Source organism: Heptranchias perlo, unplaced genomic scaffold (assembly GCF_035084215.1).
Source record: "Heptranchias perlo isolate sHepPer1 unplaced genomic scaffold, sHepPer1.hap1 HAP1_SCAFFOLD_885, whole genome shotgun sequence".
Lineage (NCBI taxonomy): Eukaryota > Metazoa > Chordata > Chondrichthyes > Hexanchiformes > Hexanchidae > Heptranchias > Heptranchias perlo.
Window position 1 is genome coordinate 23,066 of NW_027139924.1, and position 14,263 is coordinate 37,328.

A 14,263-nucleotide genomic window follows, 5' to 3' on the forward strand; every position below is an offset into this window, starting at 1 on the left:
TGCCCTGGGAGTGTTTGATGGGACAGTGTAGAGGGAGCTTTACTCTGTATCTAACCCTGTACCTGCCCTGGGAGTGTTTGATGGGACAGTGTAGAGGGAGCTTTACTCTGTATCTAACCCTGTACCTGACCCTGGGAGTGTTTGACGGGACAGTGTCGAGGGAGCTTTACTCTGTATCTAACCCTGTACCTGCCCCCGGGAGTGTTTGATGGGACAGTGTAGAGGGAGCTTTACTCTGTATCTAACCCTGTACCTGCCCTGGGAGTGTTTGATGGGACGGTGTAGAGGGAGCTTTACTCTGTATCTAACCCTGTACCTGTCCTGGGAGTGTTTGACGGGACAATGTAGAGGGAGCTTTACTCTGTATCTAACCCTGTACCTGACCCTGGGAGTGTTTGATGGGACAGTGTAGAGGGAGCTTTACTCTGTATCTAACCCTGTACCTGCCCTGGGAGTGTTTGATGGGACAGTGTAGAGGGAGCTTTACTCTGTATCTAACCCTGTACCTGTCCCTGGGAGTGTTTGATGGGACAGTGTAGAGGGAGCTTTACTCTGTATCTAACCCAGTACCTGCCCCTGGGAGTGTTTGATGGGACAGTTTAGAGGGAGCTTTACTCTGTATCTAACCCAGTACCTGCCCTGGGAGTGTTTGACGGGACAGTGTAGAGGGAGCTTTACTCTGTATCTAACCCTGTACCTGCCCTGGGAGTGTTTGACGGGACAGTGTAGAGGGAGCTTTACTCTGTATCTAACCCTGTACCTGCCCTGGGAGTGTTTGATGGGACAGTGTAGAGGGAGCTTTACTCTGTATCTTACCCTGTACCTGCCCTGGGAGTGTTTGATGGGACAGTGTAGAGGGAGCTTTACTCTGTATCTAACCCTGTACCTGACCCTGGGAGTGTTTGACGGGACAGTGTAGAGGGAGCTTTACTCTGTATCTAACCCTGTACCTGCCCTGGGAGTGTTTGATGGGACAGTGTAGAGGGAGTTTTACTCTGTATCTAACCCTGTACCTGCCCTGGGAGTGTTTGATGGGACAGTGTAGAGGGAGCTTTACTCTGTATCTAACCCTGTACCTGTCCCTGGGAGTGTTTGATGGGACAGTGCAGAGGGAGCTTTACTCTGTATCTAACCCTGTACCTGCCCTGGGAGTGTTTGATGGGACAGTGTAGAGGGAGCTTTACTCTGTATCTAACCCTGTACCTGTCCCTGGGAGTGTTTGATGGGACAGTGTAGAGGGAGCTTTACTCTGTATCTAACCCTGTACCTGCCCTGGGAGTGTTTGATGGGACAGTGTAGAGGGAGCTTTACTCTGTATCTAACCCTGTACCTGACCCTGGGAGTGTTTGATGGGACAGTGTAGAGGGAGCTTTACTCTGTATCTAACCCTGTACCTGACCCTGGGAGTGTTTGATGGGACAGTGTAGAGGGAGCTTTACTCTGTATCTAACCCAGTACCTGACCCTGGGAGTGTTTGATTGTTGTTAAGTGTCCCAATCCCGAGCAATAACACCACCAGTGATGAGTGTGCGATTACCTAATGCTGGTGCGTATGATGATGGAGACGGCTTATCAGATTATGAGCCTGGCTCAGGTGACACTGAGGGGGGAGGCGACGAATTCTCATTGATGGGATCTTCCTGTGCCTTCCAGTGTGTGGCGATGCTAAAACCTCTCCCGTCTGCACTGACGTTGAGGGCAACATCAACAAGACCCTGTGCGAGGAAAACGGATGCTGTTTCAACGGCACGATCTGCTTCAAGAAAACTCCGAACCGTAAGCTTGTTCAATTTCTCCGCCGGTCTGGCTTTTCGCTTGGCCCCTGCGACCCCCTCAGTTTTGAAAGCTCCCATTGACCCCCAGAGTCCACTGCTTTTTGGGGGGGGGAGAGAGTTCCAGATTCCCACTCCCACTTTGTGCGGAGAATTGCTCCCCGACGTCACCCCCTGAACGGCCTGGCTCTAATTTTAAGGTTCTGCCCCCTTGTTCTGGACTCTCCCCCGCACCAGAGGAAATAGTTTCTCTCTATCTCCCCTCCTTTAATCACCTTAAACCCCTCGATTAGATTCCCCCCCTCAATCTTCGATACTCGAGGGGAATACAAGCCCGGTCTGTGCAACCTGTCCTCGTAAGTTAACCCTTTCAGCACGAGATCTTCACTGAATCATACAGCACAGAAGGAGGCTGTTCTGCCCATCGTGGCCTGTGCCAGCTCTTTGAAAGATCTGTCCAATCAGTCCCACTCCCCCTTGCTCTTTCCCCGTATCCCTGTAAATTTTTCCCCTTTGATTATTTCTCCGATTCCCCTTTTGAAAGTTATTATTGAATCTGCTCCCTTTCAGGCAGTGAATTCCAGATCAGAACAACTCGCTGCGTAAAAAAACATTCTCCTCATCTCCCCCCCTCTGGCTCTTTCCCCGATCGCCTTAAATCCGTGTCCTCTGCTCACCGACCCTCCTGCCCACTGGAAACAGTCTCTCCTTATTTACTCTCTCAAAACCCCTTCATGATTTTGAACCCCTCGATTAAATCTCCCCCTTAACCTTCTCTGCTCTGAGGGGAACGACCCCAGATTCTCCAGTCTCTCCACATCACTGAGGTCCCTCATCCCTGGGACCATTCTGGTAAATCTCCTCTGCACCCTCTCTCAGGCCTTCACATCTTTCCTAAAGAGCGGGGCCCAGAACTGGACCCAATACTCCAGCTGAGGTCTAACCCAGTGTTTTATAAAGGGTTTAGCATCACTTCCTTGCTTTTGGACTCTGTGCCTCTATTAATAAAGCCCAGGGTCCCAGATGCTTTTTTAACAGCCTTCTCAACCTGTCCTGTGGCTCTGCCATGGGACAATCCTTCATCGCTCTTCAATTTTTAACCAATTGACTCCCAACTCTGAAATTTCACCTCGACTCCTACATTTTCCCCTCCCACACTACCACCACTCCCTCACCTCCGACCCTGACCTCCATTTTGTCCAGCTCTCTGTGATGGCTTCATTCTTGTTCTCCAATTGGTGCCTATAATTTCTGCTGGTTAATCTGCACACAAACTGGTCATCGACTTTCATGGGTGATATATTCTACAGGTACCAGAGAGCGAGGGATGTACGGGCTAATGGGAGCAGTGTTAGCTGTGCTCATCATCTTAATCATCGCCTACATCGTCAGGTAGGTCAAAATAGTAACAGCAGAACGACAGATGGACACATTGAACTGAGAGAGAGAGAGAGACACTGCTATAATCAACACATGGGATTGAGAGAGAGAGAGAGACACTGTTATAATCAACACATGGGATTGAGAGAGAGAGAGAGACACTGTTATAATCAACACATGGGATTGAGAGAGAGAGAGAGAGACACTGTTATAATCAACACATGGGATTGAGAGAGAGAGAGAGAGAGAGAGACACTGTTATAATCAACACATGGGATTGAGAGAGAGAGAGAGACACTGTTATAATCAACACATGGGATTGAGAGAGAGAGAGAGAGAGAGAGACACTGTTATAATCAACACATGGGATTGAGAGAGAGAGAGAGACACTGTTATAATCAACACATGGGATTGAGAGAGAGAGACACTGTTATAATCAACACATGGGATTGAGAGAGAGAGAGAGAGAGAGACACTGTTATAATCAACACATGGGATTGAGAGAGAGAGAGACACTGTTATAATCAACACATGGGATTGAGAGAGAGAGAGAGAGACTCTGTTATAATCAACACATGGGATTGAGAGAGAGAGAGACACTGTTATAATCAACACATGGGATTGAGAGAGAGAGACACTGTTATAATCAACACATGGGATTGAGAGAGAGAGAGACACTGTTATAATCAACACATGGGATTGAGAGAGAGAGAGACACTGTTATAATCAACACATGGGATTGAGAGAGAGAGAGAGACACTGTTATAATCAACACATGGGATTGAGAGAGAGAGAGACACTGTTATAATCAACACATTGGATTGAGAGAGAGAGAGAGACACTGTTATAATCAACACATGGGATTGAGAGAGAGAGAGAGACACTGTTATAATCAACACATGGGATTGAGAGAGAGAGAGACACTGTTATAATCAACACATGGGATTGAGAGAGAGAGAGAGAGAGAGAGAGAGACTGTTATAATCAACACATGGGATTGAGAGAGAGAGAGAGAGACACTGTTATAATCAACACATGGGATTGAGAGAGAGAGAGAGAGAGAGACACTATTATAATCAACACATGGGATTGAGAGAGAGAGAGAGAGACACTGTTATAATCAACACATGGGATTGAGAGAGAGAGAGACACTGTTATAATCAACACATGGGATTGAGAGAGAGAGAGACACTGTTATAATCAACACATGGGATTGAGAGAGAGAGAGAGACACTGTTATAATCAACACATGGGATTGAGAGAGAGAGACACTGTTATAATCAACACATGGGATTGAGAGAGAGAGAGACACTGTTATAATCAACACATGGGATTGAGAGAGAGAGAGAGAGACACTGTTATAATCAACACATGGGATTGAGAGAGAGAGACACTGTTATAATCAACACATGGGATTGAGAGAGAGAGAGAGAGACACTGTTATAATCAACACATGGGATTGAGAGAGAGAGAGAGAGAGAGACACTGTTATAATCAACACATGGGATTGAGAGAGAGAGAGAGACACTGTTATAATCAACACATGGGATTGAGAGAGAGAGAGAGACACTGTTATAATCAACACATGGGATTGAGAGAGAGAGAGAGAGAGAGACACTGTTATAATCAACACATGGGATTGAGAGAGAGAGAGAGAGACACTGTTATAATCAACACATGGGATTGAGAGAGAGAGAGAGACACTGTTATAATCAACACATGGGATTGAGAGAGAGAGAGAGAGACACTGTTATAATCAACACATGGGATTGAGAGAGAGAGAGACACTGTTATAATCAACACATGGGATTGAGAGAGAGAGAGAGAGACACTGTTATAATCAACACATGGGATTGAGAGAGAGAGAGAGAGAGACACTGTTATAATCAACACATGGGATTGAGAGAGAGAGAGAGACACTGTTATAATCAACACATGGGATTGAGAGAGAGAGAGAGAGACACTGTTATAATCAACACATGGGATTGAGAGAGAGAGAGAGAGAGACACTGTTATAATCAACACATGGGATTGAGAGAGAGAGAGACACTGTTATAATCAACACATGGGATTGAGAGAGAGAGAGAGAGACACTGTTATAATCAACACATGGGATTGAGAGAGAGAGAGAGAGAGACACTGTTATAATCAACACATGGGATTGAGAGAGAGAGAGAGACACTGTTATAATCAACACATGGGATTGAGAGAGAGAGAGAGAGAGACACTGTTATAATCAACACATGGGATTGAGAGAGAGAGAGAGACACTGTTATAATCAACACATGGGATTGAGAGAGAGAGAGAGAGACTGTTATAATCAACACATGGGATTGAGAGAGAGAGACACTGTTATAATCAACACATGGGATTGAGAGAGAGAGAGAGAGAGAGAGAGACTGTTATAATCAACACATGGGATTGAGAGAGAGAGAGACACTGTTATAATCAACACATGGGATTGAGAGAGAGAGAGGGACACTGTTTTTATCAACACATGGGATTGAGAGAGAGAGAGAGAGACACTGTTATAATCAACACATGGGATTGAGAGAGAGAGAGAGAGAGACACTGTTATAATCAACACATGGGATTGAGAGAGAGAGACACTGTTATAATCAACACATGGGATTGAGAGAGAGAGAGAGACACTGTTATAATCAACACATGGGATTGAGAGAGAGAGAGAGAGACACTGTTATAATCAACACATGGGATTGAGAGGGAGAGAGAGAGAGACACTGTTATAATCAACACATGGGATTGAGAGAGAGAGAGAGAGAGACACTGTTATAATCAACACATGGGATTGAGAGAGAGAGAGACACTGTTATAATCAACACATGGGATTGAGAGAGAGAGAGAGAGAGACACTGTTATAATCAACACATGGGATTGAGAGAGAGAGAGAGAGACACTGTTATAATCAACACATGGGATTGAGAGAGAGAGAGAGAGAGACACTGTTATAATCAACACATGGGATTGAGAGGGAGAGAGAGAGAGACACTGTTATAATCAACACATGGGATTGAGAGAGAGAGAGAGAGACACTGTTATAATCAACACATGGGATTGAGAGAGAGAGAGAGAGAGAGAGACACTGTTATAATCAACACATGGGATTGAGAGAGAGAGAGACACTGTTATAATCAACACATGGGATTGAGAGAGAGAGAGAGAGAGACACTGTTATAATCAACACATGGGATTGAGAGAGAGAGAGAGACACTGTTATAATCAACACATGGGATTGAGAGAGAGAGAGACACTGTTATAATCAACACATGGGATTGAGAGAGAGAGAGAGAGACACTGTTATAATCAACACATGGGATTGAGAGAGAGAGAGAGAGACACTGTTATAATCAACACATGGGATTGAGAGAGAGAGAGAGAGAGAGACACACTGTTATAATCAACACATGGGATTGAGAGAGAGAGAGAGAGAGACACTGTTATAATCAACACATGGGATTGAGAGAGAGAGAGAGAGACACTGTTATAATCAACACATGGGATTGAGAGAGAGAGAGAGAGAGACACTGTTATAATCAACACATGGGATTGAGAGAGAGAGATAGAGAGACACTGTTATAATCAACACATGGGATTGAGAGAGAGAGAGAGAGACACTGTTATAATCAACACATGGGATTGAGAGAGAGAGAGAGACACTGTTATAATCAACACATGGGATTGAGAGAGAGAGAGAGAGACACTGTTATAATCAACACATGGGATTGAGAGAGAGAGACACTGTTATAATCAACACATTGGATTGAGAGAGAGAGAGAGACACTGTTATAATCAACACATGGGATTGAGAGAGAGAGAGAGACACTGTTATAATCAACACATGGGATTGAGAGGGAGAGAGAGACACTGTTATAATCAACACATGGGATTGAGAGGGAGAGAGAGAGAGACACTGTTATAATCAACACATGGGATTGAGAGAGAGAGAGAGAGAGAGAGACACTGTCATAATCAACACATGGGATTGAGAGAGAGAGAGAGACACTGTTATAATCAACACATGGGATTGAGAGAGAGAGAGAGAGACACTGTTATAATCAACACATGGGATTGAGAGAGAGAGACACTGTTATAATCAACACATGGGATTGAGAGAGAGAGACACTGTTATAATCAACACATGGGATTGAGAGAGAGAGAGAGAGAGACACTGTTATAATCAACACATGGGATTGAGAGAGAGAGAGACACTGTTATAATCAACACATGGGATTGAGAGAGAGAGAGAGACACTGTTATAATCAACACATGGGATTGAGAGAGAGAGAGAGAGACACTGTTATAATCAACACATGGGATTGAGAGAGAGAGAGAGAGACACTGTTATAATCAACACATGGGATTGAGAGAGAGAGAGACACTGTTATAATCAACACATGGGATTGAGAGAGAGAGAGAGAGACACACTGTTATAATCAACACATGGGATTGAGAGAGAGAGAGAGAGACACACTGTTATAATCAACACATGGGATTGAGAGAGAGAGAGACACTGTTATAATCAACACATGGGATTGAGAGAGAGAGAGAGAGAGACACTGTTATAATCAACACATGGGATTGAGAGAGAGAGAGAGAGAGACACTGTTATAATCAACACATGGGATTGAGAGAGAGAGATAGAGAGACACTGTTATAATCAACACATGGGATTGAGAGAGAGAGAGAGACACTGTTATAATCAACTCATGGGATTGAGAGAGAGAGAGAGACACTGTTATAATCAACACATGGGATTGAGAGAGAGAGAGAGACACTGTTATAATCAACACATGGGATTGAGAGAGAGAGACACTGTTATAATCAACACATGGGATTGAGAGAGAGAGAGAGACACTGTTATAATCAACACATGGGATTGAGAGAGAGAGAGAGACACTGTTATAATCAACACATGGGATTGAGAGGGAGAGAGAGACACTGTTATAATCAACACATGGGATTGAGAGGGAGAGAGAGAGAGACACTGTTATAATCAACACATGGGATTGAGAGAGAGAGAGAGAGAGAGAGACACTGTCATAATCAACACATGGGATTGAGAGAGAGAGAGAGACACTGTTATAATCAACACATGGGATTGAGAGAGAGAGAGAGAGACACTGTTATAATCAACACATGGGATTGAGAGAGAGAGACACTGTTATAATCAACACATGGGATTGAGAGAGAGAGACACTGTTATAATCAACACATGGGATTGAGAGAGAGAGAGAGAGAGACACTGTTATAATCAACACATGGGATTGAGAGAGAGAGAGACACTGTTATAATCAACACATGGGATTGAGAGAGAGAGAGAGACACTGTTATAATCAACACATGGGATTGAGAGAGAGAGAGAGAGACACTGTTATAATCAACACATGGGATTGAGAGAGAGAGAGAGAGAGACACTGTTATAATCAACACATGGGATTGAGAGAGAGAGAGACACTGTTAGAATCAACACATGGGATTGAGAGAGAGAGAGAGACACTGTTATAACCAACACATGGGATTGAGAGAGAGAGACACTGTTATAATCAACACATGGGATTGAGAGAGAGAGAGAGACACTGTTATAATCAACACATGGGATTGAGAGAGAGAGAGAGACACTGTTATAATCAACACATGGGATTGAGAGAGAGAGAGAGAGAGACACTTTTATAATCAACACATGGGATTGAGAGAGAGAGAGAGAGAGACACTGTTATAATCAACACATGGGATTGAGAGAGAGAGAGAGATAGACACTGTTATAATCAACACATGGGATTGAGAGAGAGAGAGAGAGAGACACTGTTATAATCAACACATGGGATTGAGAGAGAGAGAGAGAGACACTGTTATAATCAACACATGGGATTGAGAGAGAGAGAGAGACACTGTTATAATCAACACATGGGATTGAGAGAGAGAGAGAGAGACACTGTTATAATCAACACATGGGATTGAGAGAGAGAGAGAGAGAGACACTGTTATAATCAACACATGGGATTGAGAGAGAGAGAGAGAGACACTGTTATAATCAACACATGGGATTGAGAGAGAGAGAGAGACACTGTTATAATCAACACATGGGATTGAGAGAGAGAGAGACACTGTTATAATCAACACATGGGATTGAGAGAGAGAGAGAGACACTGTTATAATCAACACATGGGATTGAGAGGGAGAGAGAGACACTGTTATAATCAACACATGGGATTGAGAGAGAGAGAGAGAGACACTGTTATAATCAACACATGGGATTGAGAGAGAGAGAGAGAGAGACACTGTTATAATCAACACATGGGATTGAGAGAGAGAGAGAGAGAGACACTGTTATAATCAACACATGGGATTGAGAGAGAGAGAGAGAGACACTGTTATAATCAACACATGGGATTGAGAGGGAGAGAGAGAGAGACACTGTTATAATCAACACATGGGATTGAGAGGGAGAGAGAGAGAGACACTGTTATAATCAACACATGGGATTGAGAGAGAGAGAGAGAGAGAGACACTGTTATAATCAACACATGGGATTGAGAGAGAGAGAGAGACACTGTTATAATCAACACATGGGATTGAGAGAGAGAGAGAGACACTGTTATAATCAACACATGGGATTGAGAGAGAGAGAGAGACACTGTTATAATCAACACATGGGATTGAGAGAGAGAGAGAGAGACACTGTTATAATCAACACATGGGATTGAGAGAGAGAGAGAGACACTGTTATAATCAACACATGGGATTGAGAGAGAGAGAGAGAGAGAGACACTGTTATAATCAACACATGGGATTGAGAGAGAGAGAGAGAGACACTGTTATAATCAACACATGGGATTGAGAGGGAGAGAGAGAGAGACACTGTTATAATCAACACATGGGATTGAGAGGGAGAGAGAGAGAGACACTGTTATAATCAACACATGGGATTGAGAGAGAGAGAGAGAGAGAGAGACACTGTTATAATCAACACATGGGATTGAGAGAGAGAGAGAGACACTGTTATAATCAACACATGGGATTGAGAGAGAGAGAGAGACACTGTTATAATCAACACATGGGATTGAGAGAGAGAGAGAGACACTGTTATAATCAACACATGGGATTGAGAGAGAGAGAGAGAGACACTGTTATAATCAACACATGGGATTGAGAGAGAGAGAGAGAGAGAGACACTGTTATAATCAACACATGGGATTGAGAGAGAGAGAGACACTGTTATAATCAACACATGGGATTGAGAGAGAGAGAGACACTGTTATAATCAACACATGGGATTGAGAGAGAGAGAGAGACACACTGTTATAATCAACACATGTGATTGAGAGAGAGAGAGACACTGTTATAATCAACACATGGGATTGAGAGAGAGAGAGAGAGACACTGTTATAATCAACACATGGGATTGAGAGAGAGAGAGAGACACTGTTATAATCAACACATGGGATTGAGGGAGAGAGAGAGAGACACTGTTATAATCAACACATGGGATTGAGAGAGAGAGAGAGACACTGTTATAATCAACACATGGGATTGAGAGAGAGAGAGATACACTGTTATAATCAACACATGGGATTGAGAGAGAGAGAGAGAGAGACACTGTTATAATCAACACATGGGATTGAGAGAGAGAGAGAGAGAGAGAGAGACTGTTATAATCAACACATGGGATTGAGAGAGAGAGAGAGAGAGACACTGTTATAATCAACACATGGGATTGAGAGAGAGAGAGACACTGTTATAATCAACACATGGGATTGAGAGAGAGAGAGAGACACTGTTATAATCAACACATGGGATTGAGAGAGAGAGAGAGACACTGTTATAATCAACACATGGGATTGAGAGAGAGAGAGACACTGTTATAATCAACACATGGGATTGAGAGAGAGAGAGAGACACTGTTATAATCAACACATGGGATTGAGAGAGAGAGAGACACTGTTATAATCAACACATTGGATTGAGAGAGAGAGAGAGACACTGTTATAATCAACACATGGGATTGAGAGAGAGAGAGAGACACTGTTATAATCAACACATGGGATTGAGGGAGAGAGAGAGAGAGACACTGTTATAATCATCACATGGGATTGAGAGAGAGAGAGAGACACTGTTATAATCAACACATGGGATTGAGAGAGAGAGAGAGAGAGACACTGTTATAATCAACACATGGGATTGAGAGAGAGAGAGAGACACTGTTATAATCAACACATGGGATTGAGAGAGAGAGAGAGAGAGACACTGTTATAATCAACACATGGGATTGAGAGAGAGAGAGAGGGAGACACTGTTATAATCAACACATGGGATTGAGAGAGAGAGAGAGACACTGTTATAATCAACACATGGGATTGAGAGAGAGAGAGAGGGAGACACTGTTATAATCAACACATGGGATTGAGAGGGAGAGAGAGAGAGACACTGTTATAATCAACACATGGGATTGAGAGAGAGAGAGAGAGACACTGTTATAATCAACACATGGGATTGAGAGAGAGAGAGAGACACTGTTATAATCAACACATGGGATTGAGAGAGAGAGAGAGACACTGTTATAATCAACACATGGGATTGAGAGAGAGAGACACTGTTATAATCAACACATGGGATTGAGAGAGAGAGAGAGACACTGTTATAATCAACACATGGGATTGAGAGAGAGAGAGAGACACTGTTATAATCAACACATGGGATTGAGAGAGAGAGAGAGACACTGTTATAATCAACACATGGGATTGAGAGAGAGAGAGAGACACTGTTATAATCAACACATGGGATTGAGAGAGAGAGAGAGAGACACTGTTATAATCAACACATGGGATTGAGAGAGAGAGAGAGACACTGTTGCTCTCCGCGGTTTCTTCCTCGATGGTGAGTGATCTGCCAGCCCGACCCACCATTGTTGTTTGTTGCACCCCAGGAGACGCATGGAGAAAGCTCGGAGAAGAGCAGGTGACTACACAGGGCAGGAAGTGAAGAAAATGCTGAAGAAAATGATGGTGGACAGTCGAGGGAGTGATGTGAGTGAGTGGGTCTCCTGAACCTGGAGATTCAGAGCTTGTTCTGGCTTTTGAGACCTAAATGACCCCTCGCTGGCAGTCTGTCTGTCTACACAGCTGTCAGACCTGGCACAGTGAGACTCGAGCCCCATAATCCAGGCCCACACTCCCCGGTCCCAGTACTGAGGGAGTGCCGCACTGTCGGAGGGAGATGGATATACTCTAGGACTCGAGCCCCATAATCCAGGCCCACACTCCCCGGTCCCAGTACCGAGGGAGCGCCGCACTGTCGGAGGGACCGTCTTTCGGACGAGACGTTAAACCGAGGGCCCCGTCTGCCCCTCTCGGGTGGGTGTAAAAGATCCCACGGCCCACTATTGGAAGAAGAGCAGGGGGAGTCACGGGGACAATGTCTATCCCTCATCAAACATCACCATAAAACAGACAATCTGGTCGTTATCACAGTGCTGTTTGTGGGATCTTGCTGTGCGGCAAATTGGCTGCTGCGTTTCCCACATTCGAACAGTGACCGCACTTCGAAAACACTTCATTGGCTGTCAAGGGACATCCTGAGGTGGTCTTTCTTTCACCCTCCCTCCCTCCCCTCGCCACCCCCAACTCTGGAACCCATTGCCCCTCGAGTGGGGACTCTGAGCTTTCACTGTTCACCCTCCATCACCTTCTGCACGTTCGAGCCCCGGACGCTGGGCTGTTCGGCAGTGCCATGCATCGCAGTCCCGTCCCCTCCTCAAGGGGGTCACAGTCTCAGGATACGGGGGGGAGGGGGGGCGGTGGGACATTTAGGACCGAGATGAGGAGAAATGTCTTCACTCGGAGGGTGGTGAACCTGTGGAATTCTCTACCACAGAAGGCAGTGGAGGCCAAGTCAAGAAGGAGATCGATAGATTTCTTAATGCTGAAAGGGATCAAGGGATACGGGGAAAAAGCGGGAACAGGGGACTGACTTAGACGATCGGCCATGATCATTTCGAATGGCGGAGCAGGCCCCGAGGGGCCGAATGGCCTTCTCCCGCTCCTATTTTCGATGTTTCTATGTTGGTGTTTCTCTGAGCGTAGAGAATGCAGGACACAATGACCTGTGTCTTCTCTTCCCTTTTATCTTCTCTGAAACATGGCTGAGGATGGTCCAGCCCAGGGAGGTCTCCAATAGTCAGTGCAAACTCACTAATTATCTGCTCTCCACTTTCCAGATCATGCCCATGAAATGAGTGCCTCCTTCAGCCGAGCTCCCCCACGACCTCCGGCCTCCGCTGCCCAACCCCCAGAGCCGACGCTCAGCTCGACGGAGATTCAATCCGATATTTATAGACTCTCGTTCTTTCAATAAAATGTGAGAGAAGGTTGCGAGCCTCTGCGTGTTATCTGTCACCCTCTTCGAACCCGCAGGGGACCTCATGGGGCCGGGGGGGGGGGTGCCAGGATATCTGTTCTGCGAATTCGTTTAAGGGATGCGGGCGTCGCTGGCGAGGCCGGCATTTATTGCCCGTCCCTGATCGCCCCTTGAGAAGGTGGCGGTGAGCCGCCTTCTTGAACCGCTGCAGGTTCTCCCACAGTGCCGTTAGATCCAGGATTTTGACCCAGCGACGATGAAGGAACGGCCGATATATTTCCAAGTCGGGATGGTGTGTGACTCGGAGGGGAACGTGCAGGTGGTGTTGTCCCCCATGTGCCTGCTGCCCTTGTCCTTCTAGATGGGAGAGGTCGCGGGTTTGGGAGGTGCTGTCGAAGAAGCCTTGGCGAGTTGCTGCAGTGCATCCTGTGGATGGTACACACTGCAGCCACGGTGCGCCGGTGGTGAAGGGAGTGAATGTTTAGGGTGGTGGATGGGGTGCCAATCAAGCGGGCTGCTTTGCCCTGGATGGTGTCGAGCTTCTCGAGTGTTGTTGGAGCTGCACTCATCCAGGCAAGTGGAGAGTATTCCATCACACTCCTGACTTGTGCCTTGTAGATGGTGGAAAGGCTTTGGGGAGTCAGGAGGTGAGTCACCCGCCGCAGAATACCCAGCCTCTGACCTGCTGTTGAAGCCACAACAACAACGTCATCTCCCACTGCCTTTAACACAGTGAA

The 14,263-nt window shown here is 45.4% G+C and overlaps 1 long non-coding RNA gene across 1 annotated transcript; it reads left to right on the forward strand.

The window, feature by feature from the left end:
• The first annotated feature begins 1,659 nt into the window (after positions 1–1,659).
• On the forward strand, positions 1,660–13,504 carry LOC137319743 (uncharacterized). Its single transcript, XR_010962267.1, has 4 exons — positions 1,660–1,776; positions 3,083–3,164; positions 12,097–12,196; positions 13,387–13,504. It is a non-coding gene; the product is annotated as an uncharacterized lncRNA (long non-coding RNA).
• Positions 13,505–14,263: the final 759 nt, after the last annotated feature.